At 39.4% G+C, this 21,024-nt stretch overlaps 1 protein-coding gene and 1 long non-coding RNA gene across 18 annotated transcripts in view; one reads left to right on the top strand and one right to left on the bottom strand.

Moving 5' to 3' along the window:
* The window catches only part of LOC140641438 (uncharacterized), a 51,105-nt gene extending 30,283 nt beyond the window's left edge, over positions 1–20,822 (top strand). Inside the window, exons 5-8 of one of the 9 annotated variants that reach the window (XR_012037938.1) lie at positions 7,049–7,241; positions 7,345–7,383; positions 16,999–17,053; positions 18,692–20,802. This is a non-coding gene — a long non-coding RNA (uncharacterized lncRNA). Of the gene's footprint in view, positions 1–912; positions 1,461–3,507; positions 3,796–3,932; positions 3,952–6,775; positions 6,801–7,048; positions 7,242–7,344; positions 7,384–16,998; positions 17,054–18,691 lie in introns of those variants that run through there. The other 8 variants (XR_012037944.1, XR_012037936.1, XR_012037945.1 and 5 more) reach the window with 8 other exon arrangements.
* KDM4C (lysine demethylase 4C) overlaps positions 1–21,024 on the bottom strand; it is a 411,111-nt gene that overhangs the window by 70,504 nt on the left and 319,583 nt on the right. The window lies entirely within an intron of this gene.

The following is a 21,024-nucleotide window of genomic DNA, read 5'->3' as shown; positions in this document are numbered from 1 at the left end:
CCGACTGACTTATTTCACTCAGCATAATACCCTCCAGTTCCATCCATGTTGAAGCAAATGGCGGTTATTTGTCATTTCTAATGGCTGAGTAATATTCCATTGTATACATAGACCACATCTTCTTTATCCATTCATCTTTTGATGGACACCGAGGCTCCTTCCACAGTTTGGCTACTGTGGACATTGCTGCTAGAAACATCGGGGTGCAGGTGTCCCGGCGTTTCACTGCATCTGTATCTTTGGGGTAAATCCCCAGCAGTGCAATTGCTAGGTCGTAGGGCAGAACTATTTTTAACTCTTTGAGGAACCTCCACACAGTTTTCCAGAGTGGCTGCACCAGTTCCCATTCCCACCAACAGTGTAAGAAAGTTCCCCTTTCTCCACATCCTCTCCAACATTTGTGGTTTCCTGCCTTAGTACAACTTTATTTCTAACAGCAAACACACACCTTAGTTTGCTGACCCCTGCCACATAGGCCATAAGCACATATTTGAAGTTAATAGGCTAAGAATTGATAGAATTAGTATTTAAGAATGATCACTATCCTAACGACTGAGAACAAACTGATGGCTGATGGAGAGATGTAGGTGGGGGATGGGCTGGATGGGTCATGGGTATTAAGGAAGACACTTGTTATGAGGAGCACTGGGTGTTCATTGAATTCTACTCCAGAAAAACCAATATTACACTATATGTAAGCTACCTAAAATTTAAATTAAAAAAGAAAAAAGAAAAAAATAAAAATAAAAAGAATGATCACTCTCACAGCAAAGATGGATCAAGGTGGGAAAACAAACTGTTAGGAAGTGACAGAAATATTGAGGCACAGGATGATGAGGACTTGGGTTAGGAAAATAGCTATTGGAGGAAGGTAAATTTTGAGTTTTTTACTCTGTTATCTTTTGTTGACAGAAATTTTACGTCTTCCTCTAAATAGAGCCGCTAACTGAAGATCAAGGTTGGACAGTCTGTCTTCTGTAAGAAAGACCCTCTCTAGCAGCGGCCTTAGTAAAAATGGATGGGGGTAGGAGCAACACAGATTCTAGAAGGACAGGGGTAGCAGAGAGTGTGTGAACAGCTAGATTATCAGGCATTCAGAAGCAGAAAAGGTTCAGAAAGATAGGGTCATTCTTCCTGCAATCCATGGAGGTACTACTGTCCTACTAGGAAAAGGATGAAGAGCCAGTCAGTAGATGACAGTTAATGAATCAGGCAGTTTGAGAAGTCAAATAAGGCAGCCTAGAAGACCACCATTTTGGGTGCTTCAGAACAAAGTTGAGGCGGGCTGCTATCCAGCACAGCAGGAAAATGCTAGCAAAGACGACACGAGAGAGTGACTATAAAGTGTCCTTCCCCTTCCTGTTTCCTAGGGAGGATGGCTGGGATGTAATAGCTACATTAAAGTGAGTCCAAACAAGTAGATCACGGTGAAGCTATGCACCTGCTCATCTGTTTCCTCAACACTGAAGAAAGAAAGAAAGAAAGAAAGAAAGAAAGAAAGAAAGAAAGAAAGAAAGAAAGAAAGAAAGAAAAGAAAAGAAAAGAAAAGAAAAGAAAAGAAAAGAAAAGAAAAGAAAAGAAAAGAAAAGAAAAGAAAAGAAAAGAAAAGAAAAGAAAAGAAAAGAAAAGAAAAGAAAAGAAAAGAAAAGAAAAGAAAAGAGAAAGAAAGAAAAAAGAGCCCTCACTATAGAACTATTCCACAGGGACTTTAGAGCCAGTCAGAGTCACAGGGAGGCCTGCAGAGTCATAGCTACAGATGGCTGGCCCCACACCTAGAGTCTCAGTGTGCCTGGCTAGGGCCACTGAATTTGCATTTCTAACAAGCTCCCAGTGGTGCTGATGCTGTTGATCCAGGGACCACACTTTGAGAACCATGGACTGAGGATTAAAGGGTTAAAGGATGTCGATTATTCTGAGATCCTCTAGGATAAGGCACTTCAGGAAGTACAATGATTTTTCATCTATTCTTCTGTGTCAAGGGCTGAGAGAATCCTCGGGCGAGTATGATTTATAGAGCACTGTACTTTCTTGGGGGACTGGATTTCCATACTTATTCCAATGGCATAGGCCATTAAGGCTCCTAATGGGTTGAGGAATTAATGAAGTATCTGGCAATGAGGCTTTGTGTATCATTAGATTCCTTGAGCACACAGCTTGGCAAAGGGCATCAAGAAATGATGAGCTGTGAAGGAGTTGGAAGTTCAAAGTACATCCCATCCTTTTTTTTTTCTTTTAATATGATTTGCAGTATGATTTTACTGTTGTTTTGACAATTTTATGATTCTTTTTTCTTCCATAAATAGGCAAGTAATTCTAAAACAGATAACGAATGCTTTTTAACTAATGTTTCCCTATCAGACAAGTAACAAGCTAATGATAATGATATATTAGCTAATTCCCTTTTCCTTTTGCTATCCAAAGACACTTTTTCCAAGTGCTGCACAGCAAACTAACATTCCCAACTGAAAGAGGGAATAACGTTAGACTCAATGGATAACATTACTGTTGAGGCTGAAACTTGCATTTTACTTCAAGACCTTAAACACAGGTTTTAATGGAGAATCCTCCTGTTCTCTTTCAATTCTATCTGTAAAATTTATGTTCTGTTCATCAGTATTCATTAAGTCAGTCACTGGAGGAACACTGATATAATGCAGTCTGAGTCATACAGCAAAAAGCTTACAGTCCAGGAGACAACAGACATGGAAACATCTTAGCCAGGAGGAAAAGCAGACTGCAACAGGTGTCATATAAGAGCAAGATTCAGAAGGAGCAGAGAGAGAGGCAGATCGATACCAAGAGAAAACAGTTTACCCAGAAAGCTCAAGAGCAGGTGGGTAAGGAGGGGAGAGGGAACACGGGACACCAAGGTCCATGGTGGACTGACACTATAGGGTTGGGCTGCTTTTGTGAGAGGCAGCACACTACACAGAACCGTCTGACCTCAGCCATCTCAGGATATTGTGAATAGCAGACACTATGTAATGGTACAGCAAAACTCAATCTGAATACTCATACATCAGCTCATAACAGAAGTCCTCTGTTTCCCCACCCTCCTCATGAAAAGTTATTTCTACACTTCAAGTTCAGAGCATTAAAATATGTGGCTATGGTGTCAATTGTGTTGAATTAAATCCTTATTTATGATATGTATCAGAAGTCATTTATCTCATTGCTTGTTGTTTGGTGAGATTCACCCCACAAAAAAATGAGAAGCTAAGAAAAAGTCAAGTAGCAAGATAAAGAGGAAAGGGCAGAGGAATGAGCTCAGCCAGGCCAAAAGACAGAGCTAGAAAAATGGACAGAGGTGGTAGGGATCAGATTAAAGGCTACACTTACTCAAAACAAGGCTAGACAGTCATTGTCAACCCTGGGAAATTTCAAATAAGAAACATAAAAGAAGTCTAGAACTGGACAAGCCATAGCAGTTCAGACAAAAACTGACAAATTAACAAATGACTTTTAAAAAGTATTATGTCAACAGCCCAGTCACACTTTTTATTTTAGATCAGAAGATACACCACAGGGAAATTCATCAAATAGGAATCCTTCTGGAAGCACCTTTTAATCCTAGCACCAGAACACTGACTACACACAGCAGGTGCTCAATAAATACTTACTGACTAAATGAATGTTTCTTTATTATATACCATGTATTAATTCATTCTTTCAGGGACACCTGGGTGGCTTAGTGGTTGAGCATCTGCCTCTGGCTCAAGGGCATGATCCCAGGTCCAGGGATTGCACAGGGCTCCCTGCAGGGAGCCTGCTTCTCCCTCTGCCTACATCTCTCTCTCTCTCTCTCTCTCTCTCTCTCTCTCCCTCTCTCTTTCTCTTTCTCTCTGGCTCTCATGAATAAATAAATAAAATATTTTTTAAAAATTCATTCTTTCAGCTATTTTAATACCTAATAAATATCTTTCATATAAAAGGCATTCTGCAAAATGTGAAAGGAGATATTAAAATGAAAAAGATACCATCTGTGTATTCAACCAGCTTAATCCAGCATATAAGAATAGCTTAACAAAAGCTTTGCAGTGATCATCAGAATAAGAAGAGAGGGCTGGAGAACCAAGGTGAGATGAACATGTGTGCCTTAGCTGGTTACCTTCCTCCAACCCAGCACCTTCCAGCATCCTTCCACTGAGAAGGTCTCAAAGAGGGGCAAGAGAAGATGAACTTCATGACAGCCACTCAAGGGACACCGTGTACAGGACAAGAAAGCAAGTATGATTCTGCTTAGACAGCTCAAGTCATGCAGCAGCAGAGCTCAGGCAGGTGACCTATGCACCTGCCCTGAACTGAGGACACAAGTCACTGAGTCCAGGCACCATGGGATCAGTTCCATCAGGCTAGCTCTAGAGCCCTTGTGAAAAAGTAAAAGTGGGATTTCTCCCAAGTCAGAAGTTTCTTGTAATTACTTTCTTGGAAGTTTAGAGACAAAGTGCAAGGCTTTTGCACCAGGTCAGACACTGCCTTGGAGAGTGTCGAGGACATGCCACACACTGGTTGAGCCGAGAGTGACAGGGATACTGGGTCTGCCACATGGTTCAGAGAAGCCACTGGCAGGGTTTTAGAGAACTCAAGAAGCTAGCAAGAGCATGTGGATGCCTATGCTCACCCAGGAAGGAGATGCAGGTCACAGCCAGCACACATGTAGTAGCGTGAGGAAAGACAAAGTTACGTGTATTCTATAATAGATGTAACAAAGCTCAGAGCTGGAGAAACATGAGCAAAATTGAGTGAAGAAGTGTGAGCAATGACAGGCTAGAAATGATCTCAGAAGGTCTTGCTTGGATGGTATCTGACATGAATCTCACCTTCACTTGCCACAATGAGAGACTCACGAACGCTAAATAGTGGTGACTAATTTTCAGATGGAAAACAGAACTGCTATTTTATGACAATTTTCTGAGTGACTTAGGTTTAAACCTCAAGCAACCAAGCAATTCTCCAGACCAGCCCATCCAGAAAATCAGAAAGACCCGAAATGCTATTGTTCAGGCATGTCTCTTTGCTTGTCCATCTTTTGCTCCCCTGGAGTTAGACAAATCTAAGTCACCTTGTTATTATCAAAGGCACCTGGCACAATGTACAAGCAAGTTATCTGGGGAGTACCCTGACCAAACACCACACTTCTCCTGACTTCCCTATGTGTATTCTGTTGTAGTTGGAAGCATGGACTGAGAAGTCAGACAGCCCTGGTTTTGAAGGCTAGCTTGGTGCAGGCACAACATGGACAAGTCACAGGAGGGGAAGGGCCCAGAATTAAACAAGAGTGAGAGAAGGTCCAGGGGGAAATAGGCTAGCCTCCGAAGGCTTCCTGCTCTCCTCTCCTACTCTTCCTCAACAGAAAACAGAACTTTCCTTCCCCTCTCCACTTACTACTTGGGCTGTGCAGAAAACCCAGACATAAAAGCAGCATTTGCAAATAAATTATAGGCAACATCACAATCTCATGTTGAGAGAGGCACTTCACTCATAGTATATAGCAACATTTGCTGAATCACAAAATAGGCAATGTTATCTATGCTGAGAAAAATCAATCACTTATCATTTCTACTTCTCTAACAGCCTGTTCGGGTTCATTCTTCATTTCAAGTTTATTTCAAATTTAAAGGGTGAACGGGGCATACAATTACAGCATACAGAGAGCTTTAGACAAATCTCATTCTGAGTACTTATTAAGAGTCACTAAACATTTTCAGCTGATAGGCGGCAAAAATAAGCCTCCTAAGTCACAAAATAAACATTCTCTAAGTACTTTTATATTTGCATTTTTATTTCTTTTTATGTTAATATTAAAGACCACCTGTTTTCTAGAGCAAATTTCATTATTTGAAATTATTGTTTACAAGAGCTCAAACAGGAATTCTTACTCTCCCTGAATAAAGCATTTAATTGAACTCAAAATTACTGAATTATTTACTTAAAAATTTTAAAAAGACCCTCTGTCCTTGGTACAAGTAGGCCCTGCTAAAGTCACTGATATATGCTCTCTAGCCTATTAAAAAAAACAGATTTGTAAAGTTACTTGTAAATTAGGTGGATTTCAAAACTCCATTGCTTTTACATCTCTCTGAATTAATGTTCGGAATGATAATATTTTAATCATTTAATTCTCAGTGTGAAATCTAAAAAGAAACACAATTTTCCTGTTTCACACTATTTCAGAAGGCTGGCTTACAAACCTTTCCAGTGCTCCAAGGACAGCCCTCCCCTTCCCCCAAGAAACTTTATTTATTATGAATATCAGATATGTTTGGTATTGGCATTATCAAATCAAGGACTATAAAACATGTTCTATTTATTTCTGGCCTCAAGCCTGAAGGCCGTAAGATATTTGACCAAAAAATAAGTAAACCAAAGACAGAGACTAATTATCCTTAGCAGTATTTGTTTTGAGACAGTGCAGATATTCAACCCAATCAAAGGCTTCAGAGTTGTTTTGTTCAAAGTTTTGTTACAGAGAGCTGTGTGTGTATGGTTTCTTAGATCTCCATTTTATGTATATTTATTGAAATTGCATTCCTTGGTGAGGCCTTGGATGGAACAGTATAAATATTTCCCATATGCTCATCTGTAACAAGGGAACTGGGTCCCTGAGTCAGGTTCTAAGCGCCAGCCTCTTATCCAACTTCCTACATGCAGTCTTTAACAGTTTAAATGAACATTTATAAACGCTACTGCTGCATATACTTATCTTGGTAAGTACTACTTATTCTAGGGGTTGGGAAAAGGAAACATACAGAAGCCTCATCATTTTTCTTTAAAGGCTACACAAGGTGCTGTGCTGGGACACACTTCCTGTTCTGAGCACCAGCTGTCCCAAGGCTCCCGCATACATCTGATCCTTATTAGAGACTGTCACCCATGAACTGTCCTATCCATGCCCATCCCCAACCTCAATGCCTCTTGTATTTCAATTACACCAGTCTTAGACCACAATGAGAAAATTTATGCTTAAGTTAAAATACCCCCAACGTGTCTCCAAACAACCCCGAGGAAGCAGTGATGGAAAGCTATAAAGTCAATGAATGCCATGCAGATGTGTCCCAGGTGACTTCTCAGAGGAAGAACCTCTCCAGCAGAGACAACTGCGGTCCTGGGAAGAGCCAATTCAAGGTATAAACACAGACTGTCCAGTCCGGAGCCCATCCCCTCTTCTGCAGCTCCCAACCCACTGCCTTGCTCCGCTCAGGTTTCTATGATGGTCGCTTCAGGAGAAAAATCACCTAACTGTGAGTCTGAGGATTTATCTTTTGGAATTGACAAGCTTGAGATTTCTAATCTTAAGTGGCTCTTAGAGTCATTTAGTAATTCTTTTTATCTTTCTCAATTTAGGAAGTGGACAAAAGGCAGTAAAATGGACTCCCATCAAAGGTTTGGGACTGATTCCTATCACTGTCCCCAATGCAGGCTTGCATTTGTGTTGCCAATCAGGGATACTGCTTCTGGATTATTTAGGCAGACTTCACTATCTGAGGGGTAGTGAATGATCTATTTGTGGGTAATTTCTCCCACCTTAGTTCCTACACTGGTCAAGTAAAGACAACAACAGCCACTATTCTTCATGAAGGTGTTCCCAGGGTCAAAGGAAATGACATACATAAAAAGTTTTGCATAGTACCTGAGACATAGTAAAAACTAAGCAGTGCTGCCCTATCTGTTCCAAGACCCTACCTCTCTCCAACTCCAGCCCAACCCCTCACATTCTAACAACTACAAATGAGCCTCTTGCTTCACCCAGGTGATAGAGACCATCAGGCATGACAACTTTCCTCAACTCTCCTGCCTTCCCTTCCACCTTCAGATCCACAATTCCAAAACATTTATGCTCACAATTACTCAGAAACTAAGTAACTATGACTTTGTCACATCTTATTATGTAATACATTGGTAATAAAGCACATGTTACCATATCACAAGCTAATTTTTAAACTATTATTTAGTAAGTATACTTCAATATTATTGTTTCCTATATAATCCTGTGTATTTTATTTTAAATATTTAAAAACATTTTTCTGTAAAGAGATCCATACGCTCTACCAAAAACTGCCAAAGGAATCCACAGAACAGAAGAGTTAAGTATTCCTGACACAGAACAATTAAAAATGTCTACAATCACTATGAACACAGTGATTACAACCATACACACAAATGAACAGAGATCTCAGGAGCATCTGGGTGGCTCAGTCAGTTAAGCATCTGCCTTTGACTCAGGTCATGATCCCAGAGCCCTGGGATGGAGCCCTTCATCGGGCTCTCTGCTCAGTGGGGTGTCTGCTTCTCCCTCTCCCTCTGCCTGCTGCTCTGCCTACTTGTGTGTGCGCTCGCTCGCTCTCTCTCTCTCCCCCCACCTCCCTGTCAAATAAATAAATAAAATCTTAAAAAAAAAACAAATGAACAGAGATTTCAATGAATAGGTAAAAATGAAGAACATCATGTTTAGGTTATTGGAACCCTGGATTTTTCTTTTTCATTTTTAAGGTTGTTGTTTTATTGTTTTTACAATCTCAAAAAAAAAAAAAAAAAAAAAAGGATAGGATATAAACTGTGATATCTTCCAAGCTATTTTTTCCCCTACTATCATTTCAGAATTGCTCCCAAAATGAGCCAAAGACACTTTGTACTACCCTCAGTTTCCTAGTTTTTGCAGCAAGCCAGGAACAGGTCAACTAAAAAGGGGGCAGCTGCAGTAGAGGAGTAAGTCAGTTCCAGACATGCAGGTTTTCTTCAGGAAAAAGACAATATCTTATCTACATTGTGTATACTGTTTGTTCTTTCGTGAAAAACTGGCTGACCAACTTCAAACAGATGTTAGACCAGCCCAACAATGAAGTCTTCAGCCAAAGGGTGAGAATATTAACTTCTTTAGAAGTTCATTCTGATTAAAAGTAAATATTTTTCAGATGCTAAGCCATATTTTAGTTATCCTTGGCATGGCTCTTACAATGAGCATTTGATTCTCCCTCCATTTCTTAATGGATTTCTCAATATTTAAAAATTCTATTTCTGTGAGATCCTCTCAAACAGAACAGTGAATTACCCAAGCAGACGTGTGAAAGAACATGTTCATACTCTAAAAGACATTTACTGCTTATATTGTGGTTCACTGGCAATCGTAAAATTAAAATGTGTTCTGTCATCCATGTTACTTTTTTAAAAGATGAAGATAATCCAGTTCATCCTGGAATGCACACACTTCCATTTCTCTCATGCATACACCTATGTAGAAAGAGGGAGCCCCTTTGCTGCTCCATGCAAGAGGAGTCCATCAAGCTTCAAAGTAGAAAAATATAAGCTGCTTTTGTCCCAATATATATGTATATAATACATATATGTTTCAGTGCTATAATTTTGAGACTAAAGCAGTTCTTTTCAATGGTAAGTTATAAAGAAAAAAACATTTTTCTTTGGAATCTTTTTCACTGGCTCTAGTCAAATGAATGCAAAATGAGGAAATAGTTCAAGGCCTCCAGATTTTTGGTAATAAATTAAGATTTGGGGCTTATCATGCTTGCTGGTTTTTGAACAATTTTCAGGCTGCTTCAAACCTCTTACCCCCACCTGCCGGAGTAGAGGCACTGGCAGGGCTGGATTTTTAGTTCCAGCTCTCCCACTAAGGAAGAGCCTTCCTGAGTGAGCTCCTCTTAGCCTCTAACCCTCAGTTTCTACAGCTCCACTTGGGAGGATCACTGTGAGGATTAATGGGATAATGGGTACAGAAGTACTCACTAAACATTAAAGTTTACAAACTTTGCCATTTTTTTTTTTTAAGATGGGCATAGGGTGGGGTGGGAGCAGAAAATGTGATGATACATTAGTTCCTTTCAGGTTGCCAAAGCAAAAGGCACAAGCACCTGGGCAGATGACACAAATGGGGCAGACCATCAAGTCACACTGCTTACCAGAGTGTACCATCAAGGTTCAAAAAGACTGTGATTTTTAAACAAATCTTCACAAAGAGTGTAGCAGCATTTGCTAAGCATGTGGCTGGAGCCCTACGGTGGGACAAGCATCAACAACTCTTCTCAAACTAAACTGTAGTAAGTCCCCTTGTTGGGCCTGGCCTCCATCAGTGCCATGTGATTTTTTTTTTCTGTCAACATCTTCCCAACTGTGAGCCAATATGTTCATTCTTCAGTTCTAGCTTCCCATTTCAATGGCAGGTGTGATGACCACAGCTTAACTCTTTATCACCAGTGTATGCCTTTCAGATTTATTTTTATGAACTGGTGGTGGGGTGGTATCTCTTTGTCAGATTCAAGGTTTGCATCCAGGACTCTGAAGTATTTTCATTTTTTTCTGCTGTAGCCATGTTTAGTAAACTATTTTTTAAAGCAGGGTTGCAAAAATCATGTATCTATTTACATATGTATCTATGTCCCCTCCAAGTATAGGAAGCTAGATATCTAGGCTCATAGACCCTTGTTCAAGTATAGGGAGCATGTATTCCTGCTTCCTCTAGAAGGGAAAAATTCTTTCTTTAAATAGTTTTAAGTTTTTCAGTTAAACAAGGGATCTATATTAGTAGGGAAAACTTTTATTTTATTCTTAGACTTGTGTGAAGTTTGTCAGTGTTACACAGGGTTTTCCTATTTCTCTTGGGTGGATATGGACCTCTACTCTGTATCAGGTTAAAGTCATTCCCACAAAAGTGACAGACTGAAAGTTTCCACTGAAAACCATCTTCTTCCAGGGAAGAAAGAATCATCTGTTCAGGTCCACCTGAAATATTCATGAACTCAGCAGAGAATCAAATTAAAAACAGAGCCCCCAAACAGTGGAAGTTTTTGGGTTTCTTCCCCCAGATTTTAGGCTTTATGATGGTCTTTCACAACTTAGTCCACCTGTTCATAAAATACTATGCGCTAGCAGAATTATATTTTATCTTGCAAACTTTTACCTCATGAACAAGAACAGGATATACCCCTTGCAGGTAAAGTAGTTATCAGTAGCCATATATGAGAAATCATGACAGTGGGTTGATATTGTGGGGTATGCTTATTTTTTGAAAGTGACAGTTGGGTACACTGGATATATAGCATAGGAAACATAAATTCTTACAACAGGAGTCAAATCTGTCAGCGGGAAGGGAATACACTATATACCTCAAAGTCAAGTAAAACTGGTGCTATTGTTTTGACTGGCCCACTATACTGCACCTTCTGTAGAAAGGCCAAACAGCATCATAAAAAAAATCTAGCCCAATCCAAAGCCATTCCTTCATTTGATCACACCAGACACGAATGCAAAGGAAGCTTAACCCTTCTGAAAACATTTTAAACCTGATCAAATTAAAAGCAGCACCAGGGGGATTATTTTTTTTTTTTTTTAAGCAAGAACCCACAAGCAATTTTCTTCACTAGAGGAAAAAATGCAAAGAAATCCTTTATCACAAAATAGCTTCTTGACTCTTTCCACCAATAAACCTTCCATCCATCCAAGAATGCCTATCCTCCCTGCTGATAACAAGCTGTGGAGATAAATATTTTATTTTTTTCTATAAAACCCCAAATGATGTTTTCAAATAAAATAAAAATAAAACTATTACATGCCACTGTCAAAAATGGTCCTAGAAGAGGTAAATGTCATTTTAAAGGCTGTGTGTTAAAATATTTAGGAGAAAGAATGTACTTGTCAAAGTTCCCAAGAAAGCTCAGAGGAGGTTATAAGTGCATCTATCAAATTTTCATCTACCTTAAGGCTGACCTACTGGGGAAACCACAGAAAGACTGGCCTTGTGTTATGAGGGATCTGGAGGTTCAGAGTTCTGGACAGCAACAGGGTCACAATCAAGCACAAAGATGGGGCTTGAGATAGATTCTGCAAAGATTTTCAGGGAAGACATGGGCACTGGGTGGCGGGCACTGGGTGGCAGGCACTGGCATTCTACTTTAAGCCACAGTTCAAACTACAGAACTGCACCCATCTGATGGACCATCAACCTTCTTGGGAGAATTCTGACCTCTCACATTAAACCAACATAGAAAAGAAGTACCTACCAAACATTAAAAAAAAAAAAAAAGGCAAAGCCAGCAAAATACAGGAAGGATTTTTTTAAATCTGATTTAAATAGCTTCCATCCCCTACCCTCTGGGAATTATATTCAGTAACTTTTTTTAACAAGGAAAATTTGGTTTTAAGGAGCTTATGGGAACATTTAACTTGCACTGGAAAGGTTATTTGCTCAGTGTTAGGCTAAAAGCCAAAATCCACTTTTAGCCAGAGATGATTTTAATATTATACCTCACAAGAGTATTGTCATGTGAGCAGGCGGCTGTGATAAGCAGTGTAGTAAAGTTATGACTTCCCCCAAAGACTCATTAAAATGTATTATTAAGTAGAAAAAAGTTCAGAAAATCTAAAAGGAACCCGTCTGTACTATCTCAGAAACAGTAAAAATGGTCTCCAACTTATCACTTCTTTGCTCGGCCTTTTCTACAAATACCAATAAGTAAATACTGTGAAGAGCTCGATCCTGATGCAAAAGAGGATGAAAATGTCTTACAGTTGTGTGCCGTTGTGATGTTCTGCATATAATTTTTCCTTTAAATGTGCTATGAAGGAATATATGATGAATTCAAGTGACTGTAAAAAATAATATACCTGTGAAAATTCCATCATATTTTTAAATTATCCAACCTGTAAAATATGTAAAATTAGAAACATTATCTTGAAGACAAACAGTAGTAACTTTTTCCAATTTTAATTTTTATAATTCTAAATTTTATTAACTCTAATATTTTTCTTCTTCCTTTCTGTTTCAGTTTTTAACTTGTGAAAATTTCTCCCTTCATCGATTCTTGAGAATTTTCTTCCACCTCTTCAATTAAAAAAAAAAAAAGAAAGAAATGTAATGACTTCATTTAAGTCAAGCAAACGTGCTTTAGAAAGCTCGACCAAATATCGACTTTCTTACCTAATCCTGCAAGAATGTGAAAGCACACTTGCAAAGGCAGTCCAAGCTGCTATGGAAACGACATTCTTTTTTTCATAATAACAATACTCCCAGCTGAGGACTGCTGGCATGCAAGCTCCCAATCCAAGCCCATTGACAGCTTGTGGAGTGGACAGATGAGGCGTGGAAAATATTTTAAATTAGTTCATTTATCTTGTTGAGACACAGGAAATAGCAACAAATTTCTCACATAAAAGAAAGAACAGAGAAAGACAATGCACCGCTAGCAATGTGCAGCAAATTTAGTCCATTAAGTCAAACCCTTCAGACTATTTCATACTGCCTAATAATAGCCACATCTCATATCCTGAGGAAATTTTTTACAAGCAAAAGATCCAGAAGGATGGCTAAAAATCACTGACTGCATATGATTATCTGATGGACTCAAATTTTAGTAGTCAAATAATTTTCAAATCAATGTTATCTGACTAATCCTAGGTAGAACTTGGGCCAGTATTAATCCTGACTAGTCAGTCTAAAGAACTGCAAGTTATTGAAGGGGAGCTCAGAAATGTCATTTCAGATGAGCTCTGCAAGGATCATTTACGGATAGGATGTGAACCTCCTCTATAGTGAATGGACAAAATAGCCTTTGTTCTGGGTCCCCATTCCATTCTTGCCTCCTCAGGAACTTCTGTCTTCATGGTTTCTTCCCACCTGAGTGCCACTGCATGACCTGCATACATGAGTCACCAACAGTGTGAGTCACCAGCTGCTTCATGAGTCTTTCCCAGGAGGACTAGACAGGAACTTCAGGCCTGAAAGTAGAATCAAGTGGACACAAGGGAGCCAAACACTGATCCTAGGATCCACTGGCAATCAGGGAGTCATATAAGGTCCCACTCATACCCCCCAACTAGAATTTCTGATTCATAAGTCTGAACAGGAGCTCAGAAATATGTGTTGTTCGTATGTGCTCCCAAGCCAGAGTTTGAAATCACTGTAGCATCCCAGACCAGCCTCCTTCACAAACTAAAAGCAGATAAAACTTGGAAATCTATGTATTGCCTGGCACAATTTTAAGTAGACATAAAATTTCTTATGACTTTAAATAATTATAAAAGTCATAATTCATGTGTATTAAATATTCACATTTAGAAATAAAACCCATCTCATGGGGAGCCCGGGTGGCAAAGTTGGTTAAGCATCTGACTCTTGGTGTGGCTCAGGTCATGATCTGAGTCCTGGGTTGGAGCCCCATGAGTCTTGGGATCCCTGCTCAGCAGAGAGTCTGCTTGCCTCCCTCTCTCTGCCCTTCTGCCCGCTTGAGTGTGCACGTGTTCGCTCTCTCTCTCAAATAAATAAAATTTTTAAATTAAAAAAAACCCACGTCTCTAAAAACCATGGTGATTTGATAACTCCATCATCCATTTAAAAAACATAAAAGAATAGGTGCTTCTTTAACAAATTTTATAGCATTCCTTCTTTCTTGTAACTTACATTACCTATATTCTTTCTCCACAGAATTTTATCTGATGATACTTTTATGCTCAAAGCTTTTATTGATCACTCTATCATAATCCTCTGTATGACAAAAATATGCATATTCACTGGTTTGAGTTTTTAATTTTCCTTTGCCAAGGCTCTAAGTTTAAAATAAACTTTCTGACCTGAATAATAATTGCACTTAAAAAAAAACTATAACTAAAAGCTACATATGTATTATAATATTGGCAATTATTTAAAAAGTAAAAATTTTTGAAAATGTATCTCTTAACCAGATAAGCAAATGAAGATTTTTTAAACTAACATATGTAAATCAGGTATATTTCACACACTCCTAGAGTGAGCCAAATTTCAAGTGTCATTTTAATTGCATTTTTCTTTTTTTAGCAAAAGCATTCACATCAACAAGTAGCACTGCAGGAGTTTTGTTGCAGCAATATGCCTCAATTCTCTTGAACTCCTTCCAAGTCAGATGCCCAAATGTGTGCCAGCCACCATCCAGCAATATCTAGTAGCTGACATCCTTTGGGTACTACTTCAATTCTGCCCAAAGTAAAGGAGCTGTATAAGTGGCAAGAAAACAGGTGTTAACCTGTCATTACATTCATCATTTTTGCAATTTTACTTACTAAGACCAATATTTTGCACCCTTCCTCTGCTTAGCATGCCAGAGGTCTTCCAACTTGGAGCAGGAGCAGGGTCCCACCATGAGATTAGAGATGGGGGTGAGTCAAGTGACAGAGGGACAGGAAGCCAGGAGACCCTGTAGACTGCAGGCCTGCTCTCAGGCAGATGAACTTTAGGGGAAAGTATGAATTCTCCTTGTATCTGTCCTTATGAAGATACTTAGGACATGTGCACTACTTTGAAGGTACCTGCCAGGTGATCCTGCAGTCCATGATCCCAGGGGCCTTCTAGGGGCACCTACAATTACCCAACATGAAGAGCACTCTGACAGAAGCTCAGACAGGAGAAAGAGCTCAACAGGGGGTGCCCAGCATAGTGCTCACTTCTCAAGGACAGTGTGGCAGGTGGGGCGGGGAGAACTGAGAAGAGGGTGGGCGTCTCAGAGCAGCCTATTCCAAAGTGGACCCTCCCAACTCCACGGTCTCCCCACACACCCCTGCTGAACCTCACATTTCCACAAAGATTCCATTGAGAAACAGCACAAAATGTGGATAATTATTCCCCTCTGGGACAGAAAGCATAGTTACTCAACAAAGTAATACTATCCTGGTGCTACTGTTGCAGCAATCAAGGTACACAAGAGGACACACAACCAAAATCCTATGTGGCCTAAAAAATTCACAATTAGGGCTAGAGAAGTTTCAAAATACAGAAGTATCTATCCATTTTTAAAACTTTCCTGCTTGCTCTGGGATTCAAATGTACTAGAGACTAATAATTTTTTAATGAAAAATAATAAAAGAAAAAATGAATTTCTTCCACTGCATGCACCATTCACTTCAGGAGGGGTTAACATATAAACTCAATGGGGAGCACCGTTTTCTATAAATGCTAAAATTATCTCACCATGCAGTCGGAGAAGAAAAAAACAACAAGAGAAAAAAGTTCTTAAAAGCCCACAATCCTATGAGCAGAGGAGGGACAGGGGACCATGAACCTAACTCCTGCCTTTGACGTCTAGTAGGAGATTTCCTTATGATGCCATCCTCAAGCAAGATTAAATGTCATCCGGGGACCCAGAGCTGCTCAAGGGTCAGCCATCATGACTCTGGATTTTACCACATAAAAGTCAGGTTAAGCATCAGACCAGAAAGAATCTATTCTTCCTTTCCTTTTGATTGTTCTTCTTAGCTCTCTCTAAACAATGAGTTTGTTAGAAACAACTTTTGGGACAGCCTCACTGGCTCTTTGAAACAAGGAAAGGAAAAGGCAAGTAAAATCCTTGAATATTAATTTTGGAACTAAAAGGACTCTTTACCTTAGAAATGAGGAAACAGGCCTGGAGAAGGTGTTTGCCCAGGGCCACACAACCACGGCCAGGATGCCGGCAAAGACTGCGATGCTCTCCTCTGCCACACAGCTCCAGGGCTCTGGCCTCACTCTATTTGGCCCTGTCCCCTCCACCACTCCTGCCTCACTGCTTCTTTCGGGTCCCTGATGTGCCTAGTTGCTTCCCCCTCTAGGGTCCTTGAATCTATCACTACCCCCATCTCTACCTCCATCGTGGCTACACCTGCTCATCTTCTATCTCTTAAATGTCATTCCTTCAGGGCCATCCATTCTTGACTCTCCAAATTAGCTCAGTCTCCCTCATAAATATTCTTGCAGTACCACACCTCTTCATGATTTATCATTTTTTAACAGATCTCTCTACCTAGATCTATGAGCTCCAAAAACATTGGAACCAATATATCTTCATTCATGTTTATAAACCCTTAAGTATAAGGGCTTATAAGTAACTGCTTATGCTTGGGATCTGGAACATGGTAAACACTCATTAAATATTTACAGATACATTTAATAAATATTTACTGCATGTCAGATACTGCTTTGAAGATGTTATATAAACTTAATCCTCTAAACTCCATGAGATAAGCAACAAAAATATTTCCATTTTACAGATGTAGAAACTGAGGCACAGAGCAGTTCAGAAACTTAACCAAGATCACACAGCTCGTAAGTAGAATGGCTATTTAAAGTACATACAATGTGTACTGGGTAACAATTACGGTAGCAGCTTCCTGAATGGTCAAGCAGACCTGCATTGGGACATAATCAATGCTTGGAACAATTATTAAAGAACAAGTCCACAATCATTAAAGAATGAGCCCTACTATAGGACTCTATGGGAGCATTTTCCAAAAGCATATGATAACAGATTTTATATTATCATCTTTCATGCTCCAGGAGCAACAATCTCTAAAACCTCAGTGGCTAACAACACAAAATGTTTGTTTCTTGCTCATGTTGAATGTTGGTTGTAACTCTGCTCTGGGCCTTCTTTAATCTGGCACCAAGGCTGAGGGAACAACCCCTAACAGAACCATGCCATTCTCACAGATGGTGGCACTACACAGGGGCTCCTAAAGCTTCAGTTTAGTAGTACACAGGTCATTACCACTGACATTAAATTAAAAGCCCCATGCTCATTATTTTCTTTCCCTATGTTCCCCAGTACATTAGAAGCCACCAACTAACTCCATTAAGCTTATTTTCACTAAAATGCTCATGGCACTAAATACTTGGGTCACTTAGAGCCTTGTCTTCTCTAGGCACTTGATTACAGGGACCTAAAGGTGATTATCTGAGTAACTCTTTGCTGTGGCTATACCATGGGCTGCCAGATGAATTCTTCCTATATTCTCTAAGGCTTTTTAGTCCTGTCTCAACATAATGCTTTTACTCATTCAACCCTCTCGCAATCGAAAAATCCCTTAATGACCTGGACTCAAATTCTCATAGAGGTACAGTAGAAAGACCTCTCTCACCTTTCCTTTGAGAGAAGGAATGATAAGGAAGGAATATAATCTAATACCTTTACTACTTAAACAATATCACCTTGTCTCATAAGGTACTTAACCTCCATTTGCCTTGGGCACTTACCACGTGATAATTCATGATTCATTATTGTCTTCAGATGTTAGATATGATTATCTCATTTTACAGGTAGCAAACAGTAGACACCAAGAGATTTAAGTACATTGCCTTAAGTTTCATAGCCAGCAGAACCAGGACAAAAAGATCCCTCCTGGTATTCTACCCTTTGCACAGAAATGCTAATCTAGACTTCTAATGATCTTGAGCTAGTTAAGACATAGAATAAATATCACCAATCCCCTTCCCCTGACATACACAAAGGCATATATCTACACATACCAAATATATATTTTTTATTTGTGTGTTTTATATAAATACACACACAAACCTATACACAAAACACTGACTCAGAATGGGGGGAAAATGTTCGTGAACTGTGAGCACTTGCAGGCAGGTGAACTGAAAGAACTCCACTTATTTGATAAATAATTAATACTGTGCTTTTTCAGAAAAACACACAGGTGGGAACTGCAGGTCTCATCCCTGCTTGAGACTGAACCCTAACAATGGCAAGGAATATAAATATTAAATAAGGAAAATGCCTGTAATGTTTGATGCTATATTTTATCACTTCTCCTAAATTTGACAATTTCCTTTTATTGCATACAACTTGATCATTCATTCTGTTGAACAACAGACATAAGCCCCTATTGTCAGCTCTGTTTTGCTACTGCAAAATGCTTGACAAAATTGCTTGTTTCGCTTTTTATTCCCTAGAGATCATCCTGCCCTCAAGGAAGGGGGTCTGAAGCAGTGAGAGATCCAGAGCGGAGTGTGACAACCCAGGAATCTCCAGATGAAGTGTCAAGTCAGCAGACAATGCTGGTTACAGAGGCAAAGCAGACTCTCACAGGAAAAGGACTATCTGCAGTCCTCTGGAGGCATGCTGGGACTCACATGCAAGAAGCAGTCAAAGCTCTGCCTCTGCAAATGGAACAAGAGAAGCACTATTCCTTCCATCATCAACCTCAGAAAGGACTCAAACTACAAGGCTCTGGAAGATCCAGTGAGCACTTGTGAAATCACTCTAAATGCCCCTGGTGTCTTACCTTGATCATAATATCAGTGACAATGCCTGACTGGGTCTCCTCCTAATTCTTCCTGAATCTTACTTGCTACGAATTCTGAAATGAAACCCAGGTGAGCACACACTACTCCTAATGGAGCGTTGGTCTGAGTCCCTCTGTGCCATTCTAGTGGGTGAGGTTGGAGGAAAATCTTCTAACTGGTCCCTTCATTCATCATTTAAACCTTTCCTGGGTATGGACTCAGGCCCCACTTGAGGCTCTAGTGATGAAAAGACAAACAGGTTACAGTCTCTTCCCTGGAGGAAGGACAGAATCTCCAGAGAAGGAAATCTCTGAAGTTATTTCTTTGATGACTCCATTCTCGAACCACTATGATGTCATTCACAGGGAGAAGGACCAAGCCAAGTGAAAGGTGCCTGATATCTAAACATCATCTACCCAAATACCTTCCTAAAAAGTCCCTTTAGCCAGTAATTAGATCTTTAGTTCCTGCTCTTGTCCAATCTCTAAAGGAATGCAAGAAATTTGGAATATTCATCTTGTCCCTTGAGTTTCCGAAGTAACATTCCTTATTAGCATCTGGTCTAACTTCAAATGATTGCCCTTCTGCACTCATCTCCAGAGCTACAGACACTTGTTTTGCAGAGACCAGAGACCCAAAGCATTTCTTCCATCAATAATGAAGAGGTCTATCTTCATATTTCCTCATGCAAAGAAGTTACTCTACTTCTCAGATTTCCCCCATTACCCCTGCAGGCTCTGGGCCCATGGGGTGTGTTCAATGTTTTTCAACAGAAATGTCAGGTGTGATTCTGGCATTTATGGCTGCCAACATCTTCCAAGTGGATGAATGCCAGTAACATACTCCTGGAGACACTTTCAGTGACTGGTTTTATATCACCTTGTGAGAGCTGATGATTTCCTCTGATCTTTTACACATCTTGCACCAAGGACACATGTTCAGGTTTCCCTCTGTTGTTCCTTGCTTGCAGTGAGTTTGGTTGTTGTATGGGGCACAGGTAGGAATGTTTCCCCCAAGTTATTTAAAACTGTATAAGCATCAGGCTTGCCAAATCATAAATTTAGGAAATTGCATTCTGTTAGAGTAAGTCCTTCCTTTAGCACTTTAGTCACCGAGTTATTCTTCAATTTCTTCCCTACAAACATTTGGCCCAAGTCCCGAGGTCCAACCCATATCTATGTGTCTCTTTGGCAATAAAAGAGATTCAGGAAAAGAGAAGGAACAATAAAATTTCAGGTTTACTGGCAGCACTAAGTGAAGTAATCCCACTACGCATACACTTTTCTTACAGGAAGATCACTTACTCAATCCTTCCGTTCACCTGCCTGATGAGATCTACAAATATTTTAAGAGGGTAATTTGGAAGACTTAAAACAGCAGAAGTTGTTCAAGCTGTAGCATCAGTCTCTGTTGTTTGCTTTAGGCTTGCCCTGAACATTTAGCTCATTTACACAAGTGAATAACTACCTATTTATTAATCAGGTGAACAAAGACTCATTTAAACTACTTGTTAATCGTGGTCTTCAAATGTTTTTGCTTATAATTCCCCAAAAGACTTTTGGAAAACTACATCTTTCCTTGAATATGTTAAAGTTAACTCATAAATTTTATTTTTTTTTCTATTTTAGGATTAAAAAAAATTAAAAGATATTATTTCCCAGCATAGAATTTTAAGTTATAATTATACATGTGCTTTAAATATATTTTTTCAAACTTCTGAGACTGTAGATTAAGCTCAATTTATGTTAAGTATCTGATATACATGTATATACATATAAAATCCAATACACAAAGGCAATCCTCATTACCAAACCAATCTAACAAAATGGATTTATTTTCTCAGAAGTCTGAATTGTAAAATAAAATAAATATACTAATACATATTCCCTTATCAAGCATCTCATTTCTGAATTCTAATTCTAAGAGGTAGTCAAAAATATATAGGGTAAAATATAGGCCTCAACTATATAATGCCTTAAACCTAATAGACATTCATTTTT

The sequence above is a fragment of the Canis lupus genome, chromosome 10 (assembly GCF_048164855.1).
Source record: "Canis lupus baileyi chromosome 10, mCanLup2.hap1, whole genome shotgun sequence".
In the NCBI taxonomy this organism is placed as follows: Eukaryota; Metazoa; Chordata; class Mammalia; order Carnivora; family Canidae; genus Canis; species Canis lupus.
This window is presented reverse-complemented; position numbering and strand designations above follow the sequence as displayed.